The sequence below is a fragment of the Mastomys coucha genome, unplaced genomic scaffold (genome assembly GCF_008632895.1).
Source record: "Mastomys coucha isolate ucsf_1 unplaced genomic scaffold, UCSF_Mcou_1 pScaffold22, whole genome shotgun sequence".
NCBI classification, from domain to species: Eukaryota; Metazoa; Chordata; class Mammalia; order Rodentia; family Muridae; genus Mastomys; species Mastomys coucha.
In genome coordinates this window covers 15,113,732-15,120,185 of record NW_022196905.1, presented here as the reverse complement: position 1 = coordinate 15,120,185, position 6,454 = coordinate 15,113,732, and the positions used below count along the sequence as shown (strand labels likewise).

General features: G+C 36.0%; 1 long non-coding RNA gene across 1 annotated transcript in view; it reads right to left on the bottom strand.

Moving 5' to 3' along the window:
- LOC116068974 overlaps positions 1 to 2,370 on the bottom strand; it is a 6,289-nt gene extending 3,919 nt beyond the window's left edge. The window contains exons 1-2 of the long non-coding RNA XR_004109779.1: positions 2,311 to 2,370; positions 561 to 628 (exon numbers count right to left, since the gene is read on the bottom strand). This is a non-coding gene — a long non-coding RNA (uncharacterized LOC116068974). The remainder of the gene's footprint in view (positions 1 to 560; positions 629 to 2,310) is intronic.
- Positions 2,371 to 6,454: the final 4,084 nt, after the last annotated feature.

The window sequence follows — 6,454 nt, the reverse complement described above, 5'->3', positions numbered from 1 at the left end:
TGCCTCTGCCTCCCAGGTGCTGGGATTAAAGGCGTGCGCCACCACCGCCCGGCCGACAATTAATTCTTTATTTAAATCAAACTCTGTGAAGTAAATTGAAGATATGGAGACTAATTGGTGAATGTGATAATTAAAACAGAGAACTAGGATCCATAATTACAGTGAACTGGAGGCAGATGTTACAAGAGGTATAGAACAAATGTGCTTTGGGAAATGTCACAGAAATGAACAAAAGCAGGTTCCTTGTCACACATAGCCAAAACTAGTAGAAAACCACACCTGTATTGAATGTATCTTACTGTAAGATTTCAGATCATCTTGCTGGAGCAGGAACCTGTCAACTATCTCAGCAGGCATTTTCACAAACTTGGGTCTCAAATTTGCTTCTCAGATATTACAGGGATGTTAGACTTATCTTTAGCATTCTACATCTCTGTAACATATATTATTCTCTCCCTAGTTTATCTCTAAGAGCACTTTCATGTAGACAAATTTTTTTTCTGACTTAAACAAGCAAAACCCGCAAAATTCTAAGGGCCACAAAAGTCACATCAGCCCACCTGTTCATCAAAGCTCTTTCACTCCGTGATCGAATAGATTGAGCCTTTAAGGAATGAGGTCACCAAGCCTGGGGGAGAGGAAAATCATTTCATAATTAGTATACTCAGGTTACAATCTCATTTATAAAAAATAAGCCTAAGAGATGCAAACCTAAGTCTCCCACAGCTTTATCTTCTAACATGTCTTTTCTCCAGCCATTGTTTCTAGGTAAAACTACAATGAGTTCTCATACCATATATATTAAGTTTTGTGTTCTGACACAAAGAACACATTTGACAAAACCTTCCAAAATCATAACAACTTATTCTCAATCTCAGAAATAATTTAAGCTCCAATAGATTCATTATTCAGTACACAACCCAGCACAAACCAAGTTAATACTTCTGTATGTGAAAGTTTTTGCACTTCGACAGATGAGAATTGGAGATCCTGTCCTCAAATAGTTAGTGATTTCTACGGTGTGATACAAATGTGTGCATTCTATTATATATGAATACAGTTCATATAGAGAGATGTACATAAACATTTAAACATATATTTGCAAATATATTTGAGTCTTCTCTTTCTGTTAACAAAGCAAAGTACTTGACACTAGATATTTGATAAGGAAATATTTTAATTTATTCATTTTTTCAGAACTGAAAGTTCAACATTTGTAAGTTCTTAATATATGACTTAATGGAAGAGTCTATATTCTTTTGTAAAAACTCTCACAAGACTACTCCTTCCATGAGGTTCAAATTAATACATCCTAATTATTCACTAAGTTCTTAAATGTCTACCAATTTTCAGTCATTCCATAATGAAGAGCAACCTCTCAGAAATTAGCATTTTCAGAATGCATTCAATCCACATCTAGTGTATAACAAAATGTGTGAAGAAAAGAGGAAAGTATAGATACATAGATTATTGAGATATATATATATATGTATATATATATATATAATGAATGAAAGAAGGTAGAGATAGATGATAGATAGATAGATAGATAGATGATAGATAGATAGATAGATAGATAGATAGATAGATAGATAGATAGATAGATAGATATAGATAGATAGATAGATATAGATAGATAGATAGAATCAAACTTTCTTGCCCTCTCACAATTGCAATGACATTACTTTTGTCCTTTATGAAGAATGCAGCATTCTTAGTACCATCTTGGAAGACTTCGCTGCTGTGGACATTAAGTCTTTCTACCCTCTAATTTTTGGATTCAAGATTCAAATAACATTAAAAATACATTTATTGCTTATCACTTACCCACTGAGAAGCATGTGCTCCACCAGAAGTACTGGATTAGAATGATACACACACACACACACACACACACACACACACACACAAAGTTACTGTACAGTTTTTAAATTAATATTTTCTAACATGCATGCAGCAGATGTGTGTTAATGATCTGAATGGTTTTCTATACAGCTACAAATGAAGACCAGGAAAACAATCTAAATTGTCCTATAGCCCTCAAGTAAACAGTAGCAGTCAGTAAGTCTCCCAAACCAGGACCAGAGCCAGACGGTTTTAGTGCAAAATTCTACCAGACTTTCAAAGAAGCTAATAGTAATAATCCTCAAATTAGTCCACAAAATAGAAACAAAAGGAACACTGCCAAACACATTATATTAGGCCACAAACACCCTGGTACCACATAAAGACTCAACAAAGAAAGAGAATTTCCGAGTAATTTCCTTTATGAACTTTGATGTAAAAACAATGAATAAAAAATTCACAAACCAAATCTCAGAACACATTAAAGACACCATCCACCCTGAATAAATAGGATTCATCCTGGAGATTCAGGGATGGTTCGATGTACAAGAATCCATCACTGTAATCCAGCATATATTCAAGCTGAAAGAAAAAAATCCACATGATCATCTGATTGTATGGTGAAAATGCCTTTGACTAAATCCAACACACCTTCATGTTAAAGTCTTGGAAAGATCAAAGGCATAAGATACATAGTTAAACACAATAAAGGTAATATACAGCAATCCAATGGTCAACATAAAAATTCAGTGGACAAAAACTTGCAATAAAATTAGGAACAAAACAAGGCTGCTTGCTCCAAACCTACTCAATATCTATTTGAAGTGTCAGGAGGCAGCACAGGACAAGCTCAGTACTAGCAGGTGATCTTCGGGAGACGACTTCACCTTAGATTAAAATCTACTCTGAAGCTCAAATCGGCAAGGACCAGGAGTAAATCATTTTAAGGAAGATTTCTGCTACTAATATGCTTTGCCTGTTATTATTACATATATAACAATTACTAGATATTAGCCCACCCCTTTTAAGCAGATCTCTGCAGATCTACCCAGATGTACTGTCTTGTAGTGATGCTAAGTAGACAAACAGATAACCTACTAATTCGTCATGATGATCATATAAGAATTTCTAAAATTATATCAGTATTTATTAAGCTCTTTTACAGTGAGACAGTTAGTAGGTCCTTTTCTGATAGTCAAAAATGTAATGAGAACTCTGCCAGTCTTACATTGTGTCATCAGTTAATTTCTTCTAGATAGTAACCAGACTTTCTACTACTTAGAGCACATTCAAAGAGGCTGTAAAACCATTAACCAAAGGCCATAAAAGTGAACTAACAATTTATTATAGGTTCTAGGACAGAAGATAAAATACTGACTGGGTTATCTATACAAAATCTCACTAATAACCTAGTTATGTTTTTTAACTCTTGATGAACCTGTGGAGCTATGACAGGTGATGTATGCTTAGCCAGATAAATACTCCTAGTGGATATTCATGTAAACATCCACTGTTGTAAACTTCTTATTTGATTTATGATTTGACTTTATGTATGACTTTTGAGGAACTTTTTATCATGTGATTATGTATTCTGAAAGATATTTAAGTGCTGAAGAAAAAGAGAAGTCTCAGAACTGAGCTGAGGAGAACTTTTTAGAAAAAAACACTTTTTAGACAGATATGAACAAAACATCTTAGAACAGAAGTGAGGACATTTTTTTCAGTCAGGACACAAAAGAGATTTTAGACAGACCTGAACTCAACAAGAACTTAGAAGTAAAGGCATACCATTGGGAGAAAAGGTATAGAGGATAAGGACATTATTGTGACATCAGAGCAGGAGAAACCAAGATTAGAAGGAGAATACATAGTGGAATAACTTAGAAACCATAGGTAACATAAAAAAACTAAGAAAGAAGTATGAAGAATGCGGAGGGAAAGGAAAATCGGAAGATGCAGGGAGCAGAAGGAGCAGGCAGGCTTCTCCTTACCATGGGACAGAACAGGTCTTTTCTTAATAACAAGGCAGGCTTAGTCTTATTAAAAAGAATAAATCTTTCTTCCTTCTTACAAACTCGAGTTTAATTCATTTAGCATTAAAAGGGTAGAAGCCTATTCTTTCTCTATGCAATAAAGATTGGAGTTCATTCTTCATCTATAAAGAATGAGTTCTTTCTGCACTGGCGTTTGGGCTTTTGCTTCAAATGCATATGTAAGTATGGATGTGTGTGTGTGTGTGTGTGTGTGCTTAAGTATGTATTGTGAGAATGTATGCACACCCAACCCAACTGGTTGCATGGAAATGTATAAAAGTGTATGTGTGAATCTGTGTATGAATTTATGCATATACCCAACAGATATTCCATCATACCACAAGAACCTTTGCTCAACTATGTTCATAGCAGTTTTATTTGTAATAGCTAGAAACAGGAAACAACCCATATGTCCCTCAAATGAAGAATGGATAAAGAAAATGTGGTTCCTTTACACAATGGAATACTACTCAGCTGTTTAAAACAGGGCATCATGAAGTTTGCAGACAAATGGATGTAACTAGAAAAGATCATTGTGAATGAGGTAACCAGACCCAAAAGAAAGTGCATGATATTACTTATAAGTGATACTAGCCATAAAGTACATGCTACCCACACACTACAATCCACACACCCAAAGAAGCAAAATAATAAGAAAGGCAAAGCTGCTTGAATCTTACACAGAAGGAGAAAAATTAATCATTGGAGGTGGACAGAGGGAGAAAACTGGGTGTGAGAGGGGATAAATAGCAGAACACGTGGCATGGGGGAGGAGAGGAACAGGGAGGGCTGGCAAGAGAGCATTAAGTGAGTGAACAAATATTGGCTGGCACATCTCTATGACTTCCCAGAGACCTGGGATGATGGAGGCTCCAAAAGAGTCTATGATGGTGACTCCTAGAAGCAGGGGTTATGGAACCCAAAGTTGCAATTTCCTAAAGCTAGCCAGGTCTCTGATTGGAGGGATAAGGACACCAATCCCCCCACAAAGCCTTTCATACCAAATTTGTCCTTCTTACAGCAAGTGCAGGGACAAAGTGAAGAGGAATGTTGGAGGGGGGTATGTGAGGGAGAGTCTGAGAGGTGAGTAGGGGTCTGCGATTGGGATGTAAAGTGAATAAATAAAGTAATGGAAAGAAAAGAATATAATATTTAAATGCCTAGCTCTGCCAGGTGTCACATATTCCACGAGGAGTGGTACCTTTAATTGTCTATAGGGGTTTCAGTATTAGAGCAAGTATGAGGTTTTGAAAGTGCTACATTATGTTATAGCCTCTGTTTTCCTTCTTTAAATGGAACAGAACACCCAACAATGTCCCATGAGCCACAATGCAGGGTGATATTTTGCCTTGAGATTATTGAAAAGGTTGTACAGAGCTTAGATAATGAGTTCACTATAGGATTCTAAGAGAAGGAGATTGAGTGATAGCTCAGTCTCCAACGTGTGTCTGGAGGTCTATGTTTAGGGTCAAAGGTTTAATCTCAAATCATGTCTTCACCTATCTAGTGACTAGTTCCTTTCCTGAATCCATCTAGAGATTCTGGCTTTCAATCATCTTATTAGCAAATAGAAAAATGTTTTATTATTTAAGTTAATGAGTCTAAAGGTTTTAGGAACGTTTGTATGTGGAATTGGGAACCCAACTCAACTACTATCATACATGATCAATCCACTGTCATTCTGAACATAAGATTGCAAGAGATTTACCAACTCATTATTAGGAACTGGGAAATAGACCAAATATACATACAAATATTTATTATGTCTATGTCACAGATAATACATTTCTGGACCTTAAGCATATATGTAACAACACAAGGGTAAATGTGTTTTGTCTCTGTGAAAATGTAAATAGTTTTGATAGGGAAGTTGATGTTTGAAACTACAGATGTCTAGAAGTTCATTGTCTTTGCCCTTCCTGAGAGTGGAGCTTTCATCCAGTGAAATCACAGCTGGTCGTGTGACTTGGTTTAACCTATTAAGAGAGACATAGCTGACCTCAGGCACAGTTTCTGTGACTATGGTCTTCGAAGCTAGTGATGTTCCCAGGGCCACATGGATGGTGCAGACATAAGCCTGTCATGTGAGCATGCCATGAGGAGAACAAAGCTGTCCTAGTGGATACACTGAAGACCCAATCTACCGCAGCCACATGACTGTAAATTTCTACCCTAGGCTGTCTTTCAGCAACTCTAGCTCTGACTAACACCTATCAGAGTCATTCAGTCTTAAGCAGGATGAATGAGTCATGGTAGGATTTAATCCTTTATAGATTTTGGTGGTTTTGTTTTGGTTTTTAGAATTTTGTACATGGCATATGTTTAAAGTAACTTGACACATGTTTATTTAATTGATGATAATCCTGAGAAACAGTGAAGTAGATATCAATGTGTCAGGTACTAAAAACACTTCAAAACAAAAAATACAAAATAGCACAAGAGTCACAGGAATGTGAATAAACTCCCAAGTATAACTAGAACAAAGCAAAAGTCAAGGAGCTGAGAAAAATAAATGTCCTACATATTGAATTCAAACATTACAATATGGAGTTTTTTTTCACCTTAAATTCTTACAA